The 16,461-nt window shown below is 37.5% G+C and overlaps 1 protein-coding gene and 1 non-coding gene across 7 annotated transcripts in view; one reads left to right on the top strand and one right to left on the bottom strand.

The window, feature by feature from the left end:
• EDA (ectodysplasin A) overlaps positions 1–16,461 on the top strand; it is a 746,096-nt gene that overhangs the window by 119,733 nt on the left and 609,902 nt on the right. The gene's annotated exons all lie outside the window — the stretch shown is intronic.
• On the bottom strand, positions 12,478–12,604 carry LOC130038275 (small nucleolar RNA SNORA27). The gene has a single exon (XR_008794649.1). It is a non-coding gene; the product is annotated as a small nucleolar RNA SNORA27 (small nucleolar RNA).

Here is a 16,461-nt window from a genome sequence, read left to right as displayed (position 1 = left end):
TAAAGAGGCTTTATTTGCTCCAGTTTACATTTCTTGCTCCCTTATCAAAGATTAGATGATGATATGTTTGCGGGGAGAAGTCAGTATATTCAACCCTGTTCCATTGGTCTGAGCTCTGCCTTTGTTCCAGTACTATTCTGTTTTAATGATTACTGCTTTGTATTAGAGTTTGAAGTTAGGGAGGCTGATTCCTCCCATTTTCTTTTTCCCAAGAATTGCTTCAGCTATTCGTGGGAGCTTATTGTTCCATATGAATTTCAGGAGTGTTTGCTCCGTTTTTTTTTTTGAAGAAATTCATGGTTATCGTTATAGGGATCACATTTAATTTGTACAATACTTTAGGAAGTATTCCCATTTTGACAATGTTAATTCTCCCGATCCATGAGCAGAGGGTATCTTTCCATTTTCTCGTGTCCTCTTTTATTTCCTGAAGTAGCGTTATATAGTTTTCTCTGTACAAGTCCTTTACTTCCTTAGTTAAGCTGACTCCTAGGTAGTTGTATTTCTGGGACACAATTAAATGGGTTACTTTTTATTCATGTCACTTTCTTCTTTCTCACTATTTGCATATAGTAAAGCCATGGATATTTTTGGTATTGATTTTGGGTATTGATTTTAAAGCCTGCAACTTTACTAACAAGTCTATTGTTTCTAGGACTTTCTTGGTAGAGGTTTTAGGGTTCTCTAAGTATAATATTATATCATCTGCGAATAGTGAGAGCTTGATTAATTCCTTTCCTACCTGGATGCCCTTAATATCCTTTTCTTGCCTAATTGCTATTGCAAGTACTTACAGTACTATACTGAACAAGAGTGGAGAGAGTAGGCATCCTTGTCTCATCCCTGATATTAGGGACGGCTCTCAGTTTTTTCCTATTGAAGATTATGCTTGCTGTAGGCTTGTGGTAGATGGCTTTAACTTTATGGAGTAAAGTTCACTGTGTATCCATTTTGGCGAGGGTTTTCATCATAAACAGGTGCTGGACCTTGTCAAATGCTTTCTCTGCAACTATTGATATGATCATATGCTTTTTATCTTTTCTTTTGTTCATATTATGGATTATGTTGATTGATTTCTGAATATTAAACCATCCCTTTCATCCCCGGGATAATTCCCACTGGGTCATGGTGTATGATCTTTTTGATGATCTGTTGAATTTTATTTGCTAGTATTTTGTTGAGAATCTTCACCTCCATGTTCATCAGAGATGGTGATGAACCATCTTTTCTTATCTTTTCTTGTGGTGTCTGTTTCATTTTGGTGACAGAGAGATATGTGCCTCATAGAAACTGTTTGGGAGAATTTCTGTTGCTTAAAGTTCCTGGAAAAGCTTGAGAAAAACTGGTAATAGGTCCTTTGTGGGCTGGAGCGATAGCACAGTGGGTAGGGCGTTTGCCTTGCACACAGTCAACATGGCCGACCCGATTTCGATTCCTCCGCCCCTCTCGGAGAGCCCGGCAAGCTACCGAGAGTATCTCACCCACACGGCATAGCCTGGCAACCTCCCTGTGACGTATTCGATATGCCAAACACAGTAACAACAAAGTCTCCAATGGAGATGTTACTGGGCCCGCTCGAGCAAATCAATGAACAACGGGAGGACAGTGACAGTGACAGGTCCTCTGTAAATGGTTGGAAAAATTTTCTAGTGAATCCATCTGGATTTGGGGTTTTGTTTTTGGGGAGACTGTTGATTACAGTTTCAACTTCCTTGATGTTAATAGGTCTATCAGGTACTGTAGATCTTCTTGATTCAGCCTTGGGAAATTATAGGACACCCAGAATTTATCCATTTCTTCAGGTTCTCTTGTTTCGTGGCATACAGACTTTCAAAATAGTCTCTGATGATCTTTTTAATTTCTTTGGTTTCTGTTGTGATATCCCCCTTCTCATTTCTGATTCGGTTATTAGGGTTCTCTCCCTCTCTCTTTCTTTGTGAGTGTTGCTAGTGTTTATCTATCTTATTTATTTTCTCAAAGAAACAGGTCTTGGTTTCATTGATCTTTTGGATTATGTTTTTGGTTTTCATGTGGTTGATTTCTGCTCTAAGTTTTATGATCTCTTTTTGTCTGCCTGATTTGGGCTCCTTTTGTTGATCCTTTTCTAAGATCTTGAGCTGTGAAGTCAAGTTGTTTATATGGGCCCTTTCTTTCTTCCTGAGAAATGCTTGCAAAGCTGTAAATTTTCTGCTTAACACAGCTTTAACTGCATCCCACAGGTTCTGGTAGCTCGTGTCTTCACTCTCATTTGCTTCCAGGTATCTCTTGATTTTGGCCTTAACTACTTTCCTGACCCACTCATTGTTTAACATTGAGTTGTTTAATTTCCAGGTGTTTGATTTGGTTCTCCATGATTGTGTGTGATCTGTGTGTGATTCACTTCTATTCTAGTTCAACATGGTCTGAAATGATGGTGATACTATTTCTATCTTCCTGATCCGATTGAGTTGTTTTGTGTCTTAGCACATGGTCTATTTCAGAAAATGTTCCATGCACACTGGAGAAGAATGTGTATTCTTTCTTTCTGGGATGTAAAGACCTGTATAGGTCTATAAGACCTCTCTCTCTTCTATTTCTTCCTACAAAGTCAATGTTTTCTTGCTAAGTTTTGTTCTTATTGATCTATCCAGAGCTGATAAGGCGATGTTGAAGTATCTAGCTACTATTGTTTTGCTAGCAATGTCCTCCTTAAAATGTTAGCAGATTTTTAAATATTTAGCTGTGCCTTCATTAGGTGCGTACATGTTATAGTGTGATTTCTTCCTGCTGTGCGTATCCCTTGATGAATAGAAAATGGCCTTCGCTGTCCCTTCTAATCTTCTTCTAAAATACAAACTGAAATTTATGTTGTTGGATACTAGTATGGCACCCCAGCTTTTTTTGAGGGAGCTGTTTGCTTGCAGGATTGTTTTCCATCCTTTAATTTTGAGTTTCTTTTTTCTCCCACTGTTGAGATGAGTTTCTTGTAGGCAGAAGAATGTTGGGTTCTGTCTCTGAATCCATTCTGCCACTCTGTGTCTCTTAATTGGTAAATTTAGACCATTGACGTTGAGAGAGATTATTGTTATGGGGTTTTGTGTCATCTTTCTCTAAGGGTTTGGGTGAAAGTTTTTCTGGATAGAGTTTTCTTGGCGAAGCGTTCATTTTGGTCAATTTTTTCTCTATATCCCACCATTGCCTTCGGGCTGGTGTGTTTCCTCTGATAGGTCTGCTGTGAATCTAAGGGGTGCTCCTTTGAATCTGATTTCCTTATTTGACCTTGCTGCTTGCTGTATTGTGTCTCTATTTGCGGCATCCATCATTCTAACTATGATATGTCTTGGAGTGTTTTTGTTACGGTCTCTTTTACCTGGCACCCTTTGGCTCCTTAAATCTGAATGGATGCATTTTCCAGCTCTGGTAATTTTTCAGCAATGATTTGTTTAACCGTGGCTTTTTCACTGGGATTGTTTTTTGAGCTTGTGGTTCTCCAATGATTCTAATATTGTTCCTCTTGGAATCATCTCCTTGGACCCTGATTCACTCAAGAGATATTTTGAGGTCGCTTGCCATTGTTTGTTCTTGCCTGTTGGCTCGGTGCAGCTGATCTTCCAGCTCAGTGATAATATCTTCAGGTGTGGTCATTGTACTGTTGAGGGCACAGACTGAGTTTTATATTTCATCTACGGAATCTTATTTGTGACATTTCTGTGCGTAACTTTCCAATTTCTGCTCTCATTTCTTCACATATTTTCTCGATTGTTTTTTCATGTCCTCCTTTAATGTACTGTATATTTGTCTCACTGTTTCATTGAGTTCATTAAACATCTTCATGACTTTATATCTGAATTCTTTCTCAGAGATGTTCTTTAGGTGAGTAGCACCTACTGAGGCTTCTGGCCCCTTTTCATCTTCGTACTCACATGGTAGGGACTTGCTTTGTTTCTTTATGTTGGTATGTAGGTATGGGAACTGAGATGTTACACTAGATTTCTTGATATGAGTAAACTACCTGCGGCTGTGTGAGCACCCTCCCGCCCGGCATTAGGCCATGCACACGTTTTCAGAAGCCACTCCCGAAGAGGCCATGACCCTTGGGGAACCTAGTGGAGGGGGTACTAGCTGAGAGGGGAAGAAAACTGTCACAGCGTTGGGGATAAAGAGGAAGAGGCTCAGGGCTTCTTTTTTTCCCAGGGTCCTAGAGGACGCCTGGGGTGGTTGCACGGAGAAAGCCAAGTCCTGGGTTTGAATACTGGCTGATTAACTGACTTGGGAGGTGAAGAAGACTGGCACAGCATTGAGGACGAAGAGTAAGAGGCTCAGAGCTGCTTTTTCTCAGGGTCCTAGAGGATGCCTGGGGTGCTTGCACAAAGAAAGCCAAGTCTCGGGTTCGAATACTGGCAGATTAATTGTCCTGGGAGGGGAGGAAGGCCAGCACAGCATTGGAAACCCAAAAAGTTAATTTTTAATTGACTCACTGTGAGACTACTACAAAGTTGTTCATGGTGTTCTGTCATACAATATTCCAAAACCTAGCCTCTACCAGTGTACATTTCTCACAATGTCCAGTGTCCACAGTTTCCCACTCCCCCCAACCACTCCATCACCCCACTGTGCATTATGGTTTGCAGTACAGGTGCAAGAGGTCATCTTGTTTGTTCAGGGTGTTCAGCATTCTTAATGGGAAGGTACGTCTGGAGTAACTGTTTTTAAGTGTGTGGCAGCTTTGCGGTGTGGACATGACTGCTGAGGCTTCCAGAAGTACAGTGGGGTGGTGGGAGGTAGTCCATCCAGACTCGAAAAAACCCAAATATTTCAGTCACAAAAGTGCATTTCTGAATTTTCAGAAGATTGTCTTCGGATGTCTGTCCCAAGATGGTGGAGTCCAGTCAGGGACATGGCAACAATTTTAGATTGTGTGAGAAAGTGCTGCTAGGGGCTCTGCTTGAGTAGGCACCAGGCAAACCCTCCCCCTTAATTCTACCCCAGTCTGTTCAGCCTTGCATGGGTCCAAGATTAATTGTGGCTTTTGATCTCTTTCGAGATTTATTTATGGGTCTCTGTAACAAGGCTGATAAATGAACCTGTATGGCTGAGCCAGAGATGGTCTGTGGGCATGGTTTCCACATAGCCAATTTTTGGCGTTTTAATTTCTCAGAAAACACGGTCCTGAGTTATTGGAATCTGGCCAGACACAAAAACAGCAATTTTCGGGTGTTAGGATGACCGAGGGCACCATCAGGTTGTTGATGCCTTCACTCCCCATGTCCAGGTTGACCCGTCAGTGGCACTGTGCCCTCTGGGCCCCAGTGGAGGCTGCTGCTGCAGCCCAGGTAGGGACCAGGACCAAAGCCAGGGCTGCTACCATTTGCGGCTTGGGTGCTCATTATTTCTTTTGCAGTGAGAAGCTCCTTGGTATGGTGTAGTCCCAGTTGTCTCATATTTGCTTCCATGCTTGGTCAGTAGCATTGGATCATTGAAGATCCCTGTATATTGAATATCACAACGTAGTCTGCCTATATTTCCTTCGATATGATCTCTGGATTCAGGTTTCATATTAAGATTTTGAATTCATTTTGGTTTGACTTTTATGCATGATGTTAGAAAGTGGTCCGAGCTTATTTATTTATTTATTTATTTTGTATGCAACTGATGAGTTTTCTCAATATCATTTGCTGAAGAGCTTTTTCTAGGTCTACGTCGTTGTTTTTGCTCCTTTATCAAAGGTTAACTGTCGTTATACGTAAATGTCTGCCTCTGGACTCTCAATTCTATTCCATTAGTCTGATAGACTGTCCTTCTTTCAGTACCACACTGTTTTGTTAACTACAGCTTTATAGTATAGTACCAAGTTGGAGAAAGGGAAAATTACCACCTTCTTTTTCCTTAAGGTTGCTTTTGCTAAAGTTATTGATAGTTGAGTCTTAGGCATACAATATTCCAACACCAAACCCACCATCGATGTCCTTTGGTGTCATGGATATTTTAATAGTGACAGCATTTAATCTCTATATATATTGCCATTTTGATAATATTAATTTTAATAGTCAGTCCATGAACAGAGAACAGAGAATGTATTTCCATTTCCCTGTGTCTGCTTATACTTCTATTAATACTGAGTTATAGTTTTCTTTGTTTATGTCTTTCACTTCTTTTGTTAAGTCGATTCCCAGACACTTGATTTTCACAACTGTAAAAAGATTGTTTTTAATTTCTCTCTTCTATTTCCTTTTTTGCATATAGGCGAATCATGAATGTAATCAGATATGTAAGATATGTACACTTCACACTTCCACTTGAGCCAAATTTCCAGTTACTGTTTAAATATTATTTTACCCATGATTTTTTGTTTCCTTTTTACTTCTGATTTTATCTTTGAAGATTTTATGATACTAACGTTTGTTAATTTCTGCTATACTGTCCAAATTTGTGGCATAAATTTGTTTATAGTAGTCTTTTATGGTCTTTCTGATTTCTTTTTTTAATTACTTCCATTTCTGTGATATCTGTTTTAATGTCTCTCCCTTTTAGTTTTTCAATTTATTAGATTTCTTTCTTTTCTGTGTGAACCTAGCTATTGGTTTGTCAGTTATGTTTATTTTTATACAAATATACTCTGGACTTTATTAATTATATTTCTATTAAATTTTCATTTCATTATTTAACTTTGTTTTTTCCTTTTGTTGACTTTGACCTTTGTTCTAATTTTTTAGTACCTTTAGATGTGAAGTTATATTGATTTCCCCTGATTTCTTTTTAAAAGACCCCGTTTCCAAATGAGATCATATGAATTGTGGGTCTCTTTCTATCTAACACAATGATTTTGAGAAGATAGTCAATGACAATAAAAATACCTTGATATGATCAGTAAATTATATTTAGGAGACCTAGACTTTAGCTGCACTGTAGCAATGCCGTTGTTGTCCTTTTGTTCATTGCTTTGCTCAAGCAGGCACCAGTAACGTCTCCATTGTGAGACTTGTTACTGTTTTTGGCATAGTGAATACACCACGGGGAGCTTGGCAGGCTCTGCCTTGTGGGTGGGATACTCTTGGTAGCTTGCCAGGGCTCTCTGAGAGGGACGGAGGAATCAAACCTGGGTCAGACTCGTGCAAGGCAAACGCCCTACCTGCTGTGCTATCACTACAGTCTGACTTTACCTATAATTAATATATTTATGAACCTTGACACATTTGAGAATGTCTGCAGGATACTATATTCTATATATGATGTGGATGAAATATTTTTGTGAATGAAATTTTTAACTGAAAGTTATATAACTAAAGGTGAGAATTTGTTGGATGAACCTGAATTTTTAGGCTCTGTTTTTTTTTAAACTGGAATTTTATTTTATTTATTTTTTATTTTTGCTTTTTATCTTTTATTTATTTATTTATTTATTTATTTATTAACTCCCCTACTTTTATTTTTATCCAGTTTAGTAGATGTCTCTCTTTTTCTCTGTGTGAACCTAGGTAAAGGTGAGAATTTCTTGGATGAGCCTGTTTATTAAAAACAGCTGAAGAGAAGATCTATTAAATTAACTTTGGTATACATGTAAAGAAACCATCACGGTCACGGTCCTCCCATTGTTCATCGATTTGCTCAAGCGGGCCCAGTAACGTAACAATCGTGAGACTTGTTAATGTGTTTTGCATATCGAATACATCACGAGTAGCTTGCCAGGCTTTGCTGTGCGGGTGAGATACTCTCAGTAGCTTGCCGGGCTCTCCGAGAGGGGCAGAGGAATCAAACTCAGGTCGGCCATGTTGGCTACGTGCAAGGCAAATGCCCTACCTGCTGTGCTATCACTCCAGCCCTAAAGAAATCATAAAAACATCAAATTAGTATATATTGTAAACAATAGATTATTGTGAAACAGACTTGATTTAAAATTATAGCTCTAACTTTTTCTTACTATATAATCTTGGAGACTAAATATCCTTGAAGAAAATTATCACTGTATCACTGTTATCCCTTTGTTCATGGATTTACTTGAGTGGGTGTCAGTTAAATCTCCATTTGCCCCAGCCCTGAGATTTTATCAGTGTTAATGTTTTTGTTAGTTGATATTTGTTGGCTTCTGCATTACATACTATCGAATCTGGTGTGCTACTGGGGTCTCAGTATTGTAGAGTTTGGAGATTTTTCACTTCAGAAAATCTAGAATATTTAACTGGGCAATTCAGGTGGAGATATGGATGTCTTTGGGGGTGGGAGAGGCTGCTGGGGCTTTGTTAGCATAGGAGCAGCTGGCCCCAGAGGTCTCAGCCAATGTGTATCCAAGAAAATTTTGCAGCTAGTTGCTCTCTTGATATTTATTTATGAGTCTCTGGAACAAGACTTGAGGATGCATTTACATGGCAGCAGTGATAGGACGTGAGTGTGGCTGCCAAGTCTTTGGGACGCAGGAGGATGTACGTCCCAACTTGAGAAGGCCTTGAGTCAGTGGGGTCCATATATAAATCATAGTCAAACCCTGTATATATAGAGGTTTCTCTTTATAAATCAATGGACAGTTTGTATCTATTATTTTTTGGAGTAAGTTGAAATACTTATAGAGTGCCCAATAGGGTGAGTATTTAAAATGAAGGAACTAGAGCAATAACAGAGAAAAGATGTACATATACTGAGTAAACAATGAACGCAGCTCAGTTCAATGAAATTCATACAGAAGTGCTGAGGATTTGGTGAAGTAACTATAGCTGCTTTGATTTTAGTCAAAGTGGGTAAATACTTACTGGTCCCTCTCTACTCCTTTATTGTCTATCTCCCCTGTCTTTTTCACACTCAGCTTCATGTTTTTCCATTAAATGAAAAAGGAAAAGTATAATCTGCTGTGAATTTATACAAATTTCTATTCCCACATCTGCTCATCTCCTTGTGCCCATGCTTGTTTCTTATATCTTCTTTCTGTTGTAATAGAGAAACTATACATGCTTTTATCTAGAGCTCAGCCTATGCACTGGATCCCACCTCCCCGACCCAATAAAAGGAGGGATATTTCTCTAGCAATTATACACCATTTCTTTTCTCCCACAGCCCATAGCTAAATCCTTTAATATTTTTATCAACTCAACATTTTACGTTTCTACAGTCCACTTTTCATCCTTTCTACTGCTACCACCTTATTATAAATTACTATCATCTCTGAGCTAGATTAGTCTAGTATCCTCCTAACTGATCTCTTTTCTTCTACTCTTAATCCCCCCCATTTTATTCTAATCTCCACACAGCAACCACAATGGTCCTTTTGAAACTAATTAGTCAAATCATATTTCTCTTCTGCTCCAACTGGTTTCTTACCTCAACAGTATTTAACAGCTTACACAAAGATTTGCATTTTCTCTCTCCATACCTTAATCTTATACCAGTCCAACAGACCAGCCATAAGTTGGGACATTTACTCTCTAGTTCCTCTGTATGGAATGTGTCCTCTCTCCAGATATGCACCATTTTGTTATCTTCCTCATTTGTTTTATGTCTTTCCTCAAATCACAAAAATCCTCCCCCCATCACCTTTAGAGGACACAGAGAACTCTCCTGTTCATCATCTCTGTTGACATGTCTTGATTTAATTTTCATTGTATCATTTGTTACCACTTTATCTTTAATTTATTTGTTTATTATGTAATCTCTCCTTTGACTAATAAAGTTATTTGATAATGGAGGTTTATTTCATTGAGTACTGTTTATATATACAATATCTAATTATTTTAAGTTCTTGATTAATATATCCAAATAAATGTAAGCATATTAGTCCTGAAAGAGATGAGTTTTCAGTCAGGAGTGTGTTTGAGACACACCTGGAAGTGTTCAAGGCTTACTTCTTCTATACTCATGGGTCATTTATGGCGGTTATCAGGGACCTCACGAAGAACCAGGAAGGAACTGCAGGATGGAATTGTACTATCTCTCTGGCTCAGAAAAAGATGTATTTTAAAGAGATTTTCAAGGCACAAAACTATACAACTTGGTAGAAATTCAGGCAGAAGCAGTGTAATTTGCTAAGACCGATATAATAATTCTATCCTGAGATGTGTTATCTTGAGGAAGTTGTGTTGCCTGTAAAAATCCAACCCAGTTTTCAAATCCTCAAAGTCTACTCCTTTGGGCTTCATGTGACAGTACAAGTTTTAAATCCACAACCAAATTGTTAGTTCTTTTATTGCAAGGACCTTATTTAAGATTTGATTACAAAATAGATGCTCTAAAAGTGGTATATAGGCTGGAGAGATAGTAGAGTGTATAGTGTGTTTTACCTTGCACATGACTTACCCAGCTCTGATTCCCAGCACCCTGTATGGTCCTCTGAGCACCGATAGGAGTAATTTCTGAGCATCACAGGGTATAGTCCCAAAAGAAAAGAAAAGTGGTGTGTGTGCATTGTTGTTGTTGTTGCTGCTGCTGCTGTTGTAAAGGGAAGTTACTGGGGTTATCACGGTCACGGTCCTCCCGCTGTTCATCGATTTGCTCGAGCGGGCCCAGTAACGTCTCCATCATGAGACTTGTTGTTACTGTGTTTGGCATATCGAATACGTCACGGGTAGCTTGCCAGGCTCTGCCGTGCGGGTGCGATACTCTCGGTAGCTTGCCAGGCTCTTCAAGAGGGGTGGAGGAATTGAGCTTGGGTTGGCCATGTTGGCCGCTTGTAAGGCAAACGCCCTACTGCTGTGCTATCTGCCGTGAGTGGCACACGTAGGGCAAATCGCTTGCTCTACGTGCAGAATCGACTGGGGTTATAAGTGAAAGAAAAGGGAACTGTGTTTATTTTGTGACTTTTACTTAGTGGAACATATTGCATGATATGTGTGATACACTTAGTCTACCCAATTCATTTCTTCATATAAAATAGTGTTCTTAAATATTTAAAAATCCCAATTCTCTGCCTTTATCTGGCAGAGTAGTCATATGTGTCAAAAATTATCAAATTGATTACTTTAAATTTTGGGGTTTTATTATCCTTTAATTCTTTAAATATTTGTTAAAATTCTCCAGTGAAATCATGTCAACCTAAAGACGTTTATAGTTTGGAAGTTTGTAACTGTAAGTTCAATTTATTTAGTAGATATAGACCTATTCAGGTCATATATTTCTTCTTGAGTGAGTTTTTTAATTTTGTATATTTAAAAAAATTGATTTATATCAACAAAGTGTTCAGTTATTGGGCATTGAGTTGTTTTTATTGCCCCATTTCTCCAGGCTGAATCAACTTTTTAACTTTCTTAACTTTTTACAATTTAAAAGCATATTATTTGTGTTTCTAAAATTTATTTTACTTTGCTTATTTTGAGCTTAATTTATTCTTTCCCTAGTTATTATTAAGTTGAATGCTATGAATTTTTAATTTTTCATTCTTTTTTCCTAATATGAACATTTATTGCTAGTGAATTAATAATATAGAATATATGTGGTATATATCTTGTTTTATCTTTGATTTTAGAGGAAAACCAATATATCTTTTATCAAAAATATATTGTCAGAGTTAGATTTAGTTCATACAAAATACTCTATCAGACAGTAATAAATTCTATTTCTATTTCACAAAATATTTTTATTTTTTAAATTTTTATTTATTTTGGATTTGTGGTTACACCCAAAGGTGCTTAGGAGTTCTCCCGATGGTGCTTGGGAACTATATGTGGTACCAGGGATCAGACTGGACTCATCACCATGGAAGGCAAGTGCCTGTCTCCACCCCACTGCTTAAATTTTTTATCAGGAATAGATATTGTGTGTTGTTATGTGCCTTTTATCTATTGATAGAATCATCTTTTTCTTATGAGTATAATATAAATTGCATTGCTTCTTTTTAGTATTTCACTGAATATGTTAGATCTCTACTCATGAGTGATATTTGTCTACAAATTTCTTTTTTTGTAATTTTTTTGTCTGATTTTGGTGTCCGGATAATAATAACTTCATATAAAATGAAGATTTTATTCAAGATTTTATTTTCAAGATTTTCCTTCTATTTTTTGGAGGTGAAAGCTGGAGTGATAGCACAGTGGTAGGGCGTTTGCCTTGCACGCAGCCAGCCTGGCCGAGCCAGGTTCGATTTCTCTGCCCCTCTCAGAGAGCCTGGCAAGCTACTGAGAATATTCAATATGCCAAACACAGTAACAAGAAGTCTCACAATGGAGACGTTACTGGACCCGCTTGAGCAAATCGATAAACAATGGGAGGACAGTGTTTTTGGAGGTGAAATAGGTATTTCTTAAATATTTTATAGAACTCATCAATAAATCCATTTGGGATGGTGGGATTGGTGTTGGAATACTGAATGTAACAAAACATTGTGAACAAGTTTTTAGAAATAAAAAATAAAATTAAAAATTTTAAAAAATCAGCTGGTTTTAGAGTTTTTCTAGGACTTTTTAAAACAAAGAAATCAATTTCTAAAATTAGATTTGTGACTATTTGGGTTATTTTCTTTATCTTCTGTGAGGTTTAATAAATTTTTAAAAAGTAATTGGTCTATTTTGTCTACTTTTTCCATACTGTTTCCTCCGACAAGATGTAAGACAAATTCCCAGTTTGCCTGAGTTTTAAAAGGACACTTCCTTTGCCCCACTTTAATGATCAATAAAGACATAAATCCAATTGAGAAAGTGAGATGGGGCATTATCTATGCCTTTTAATTTATGACATAGTTAATTGTATAATTCCCTCGTTGCATTTCTGATATTTGTGGAGATCAATAATAATTATCCTTATATTACTATTATTTGTATTTTGTTTATGCTCTTTTTTCAATCTGATTATAGTTTTATCACTTTTTAAATATTTTTCAAAGGACTAGATTTTAATTTGATTAAAAACATAAAAGCTTTAGAGTCAAACAAATTAACTGATTTCCAATTTTAGTTTTTTCCTTTATTCTGCCTATTTTGTTTATAATTTGCTTCATTTTCTCTTCCTTTTGGTATTGTACCTCACCTTATGCTATGCTCATGGCTTATTCCCGGGTTTTTGCTCAGCAATCACTCCTGGCAGTGCTTTGGACCATATGTACTATTGAGGATTGAACCTGGGCCAACTGAGTGCAAGGCAAGCAACCAACCTGCTCTACTGTCTCCCCAGACCCTAATTTGATATTTCCTCTAGTGTTTATTTATTAATTGTTTTTGAGCCGCATCAGTCTGTGCTCAGGGCTTACTCCTGGCTCTGCACTTGGAAATCACTCCTGGCTGGCTCGGGGGACCATTGGGGTGCCAGATATCAAACCCTGGTGTGCTACATGTGGATACCTGCTGTACTATCTCTCCTGCCCCAACTTTTCTTGTGCTATAAATTGAAATGTGAATTCCTAATTTTGGTCCTTACTTCCCTTCTAATGTATGGTAAAATTTTCCTTTTTGGTGCTATATTAACTACATTTTATAAACATTGATATCTGGATTTTTCATTAATTTCAAAACATTTTAAGCTTACCCTAAAAATTCTCCTTTGGGGGCGCTTTAATGATAGTACATTGGGTAGGGCTGGGTGTGAGCCCCTCCCTGCAAAAAATATTTAGCAAAGTGTAAAGCACAGGAAACAACTAATCATAACACAAATTTTACTATATGTTCTTATGTATAAGATTAGATTTCTGTTCTTGTTTGTTTTGAGGCCATACCGACTATGCTCAGGCCTTACTTCTGTTACTGCGCTCAGGGATCACTCCTGGCATGCTCAGGGGACCATGTGGGATGCGGGAGATTGAACCGCATTCAGTGGAATATTATAAAAAGGTTAGAACCCATGTTGGCAGTGTGCAAGGAAAGTGCCTTACCTATTGTACATCTCTTCAACCCCAAGATTAGATTTTCAACATTAAAACTAGGAACATATTTGCCAGTAGGTTATTATATGTAAATGATAGTAAACCATGGATTGTTAATTTCATAAAATTAAAACTATTTCTGAAACTCATGAGATATTGATATGGATATTTTTAATTTCCAGAGATTTAGAAGTTTTTGCACATCATTGTTGCTAATCTCTAGTTTAAATTTATTGAGGTTAGTGAGCATACTTTGTTGTTGGTGCCAGGGATTAAAACCTGAACCTTACATATACAAGTCTGGGTCACATCCCTTGTCTTAACTTCATTTTTAAAGAAACAATGACAATTGTCTGGCTACTATTTTAAAAATTTAAAAATAATGAGTATTTCTGAGCATATAAGAAAATATTTGTATATTATTGCTAGTATCTCAATATGGTGTAACCACTATGGAAATAATATGAGATTTTCTAGATAGTATCATACTGAGTGAAGTAAGTCAGAGAGAAATAGATACAGAAGACATCTCTTATGTGTGGAATATAAAGAAACATACTAATGGAATAACAAGTAGTCAAAAGCAACAGAGCCTAAGAACTGGTTTATAGAATAGTGCTTATCATGGAGGGGAATAGTCCCTGGGTGTGGTAGTTTAGGGTGTGTGTGGTAGTAGAACATTGTATGCAGAAAATGGAACTCTATCATTAACAGCATTGTAATTCACATTGCCTAAAATGAAAAGATACAATTAAAAAAAACTTTTTACCTTAAGAAGTAAATATGATCCTGTAATCCCACATCTGTACATACATACAAAGAAGGGAAAGCAGCATTTCAAAGAAATAGATGCTTGCCTAAGACTATAGCAGCACTATTCACAATAGTCAAGAGGTATGAGCAATGCAAATGCTCATTGTTGGATGAATGCTTACGCTAAATGTAATATATACATTCAGTGGAATATTATAAATAGATAAGAAAAACTCTATGGTTCCTAGAATTGCATTTCTGTGGCCCCAATGTTTTATATTAAGATAGCAGTGAATTCACGCCACTGGCCAAGAAAGTGAAAACAGAGATAGACAAATGGGACTATCTTAAATTAGGAAGCTTCTGCACCTCAAAAGAAACAGTGACTAAAATACAAAGACAGTCTACAAAATGGGAAAGGATATTCGCCAAATACACATCTGACAAAGGGTTGATATCAAGGATATACAAGGTGTTGGTTGAGCTCCACTAGAAGAAAACATCCAAACCATCAAAAAATGGGGAGACAAAATGAACAGAAAATTTCTCAAAGAAGAAATCTGAATGGCTAAAAGGCACATGAGAAAATGCTCTACATCATTAATCATCAGGGAGATGCAGATCAAAACCACAATGAGATACCATCTCACACCACAGAGACTGGTCCAGATCCAAAAGAACAAAGGCAACTGATGTTGGCAAGGATGTGGTGAGAAAGGGACCCTCCTCCACTGCTGGTGGGAATGCCGACTGGTTCAGCCCTTTTGGAAAACAGTATGGACGTTTCTCAAAAAATTAGAAATTGAGCTCCCATTTGACCCAGCAATTCCACTCCTGGGAATATATTCCAGAGAGGCAAAAAAGTATAGTCGACGTGACATCTGTATTTGTTTGTTCATTGCAGTACTCTTTACAATAGCCAGAATCTGGAAAAAACCTGAGTGCCCGAGAAGAGATGACTGGTTAAAGAAACTTTGGTACATTTACACAATGGAGTACTATGTAGCTGTTAGAAAAGATGAAGTCAGAAATTTACATACAAGTGGTACTACATGGAAAGTATCATGTTAAGCGAGATGAGTCAGAAAGGGAGGGATAGACATAGAAAGACTGCATTCACCTGGGGAGCATAAAGTAACACAATAGGAGACTAACACCCAAGAGTGGCCGAGATTAGTACCAGGAATTTTGCTCCATGGCTTGGAGGGCAGCCACACATGCTAGGGGCAAAGGCAGCTCAAATAGAGAAGGGAGCACCAAATAAAGGGTGTTGGGAAGATCCTCCCAGGATGGGAAAAGCATGCTGAAAGTAGACTATAGACCAAACATGATTGCCACTCAATGCCTCTTTTGCAAATCATAACACCCTAAAGGATAGAGAGATCAAAAGGGAATGCCCTGCCACAGAGGCAGGGTGGGCTGGGGGAGATGGGGGCTGGGAGGGATACTAGGACCCGTGGTGGTGGAAAATGGGCACTGGTGAAGGGATGGGTACTTGATAATTGTACAACTGAAGCCCAATCTCAAAAATCTGTAAGTCTACAACTGTACCTCATGGTGTTTCACTAAATAAAAATTTATAAAGATAGCAGTGAATTCAGTCTCAGAGATAGTTATCTAAGATTTTACCATATTGAGTTTATTTATTGTGTTCTTGTGAGAAACAATAATATGCAGACATTAGGCTTGGAAGTTCATAAGCTGGGTTTGACTGTCACTTCAGTAATTTCTTATCTATGATATTGAAGGTGTCTCTCTCTAAGTTTTGATTTCTCCATTTCTAATATGTTAATAATAAATAAAAGTTTTACTGAAATATTGATTGAATTGAAACAAATGAAGCACATACATTTATAAAGATACTTTTATAAAGATACTTTTATTATAGTTAGTAGTGATGTTAGTTGTACTTTTGAGATGTAGAAGTGAGATTTCACATGCATTGATGTCACATTTCACTT

Source organism: Sorex fumeus, unplaced genomic scaffold, assembly GCF_029834395.1.
Source record: "Sorex fumeus unplaced genomic scaffold, SorFum_2.1 ptg000073l, whole genome shotgun sequence".
NCBI classification, from domain to species: Eukaryota; Metazoa; Chordata; class Mammalia; order Eulipotyphla; family Soricidae; genus Sorex; species Sorex fumeus.
This window is presented reverse-complemented; position numbering and strand designations above follow the sequence as displayed.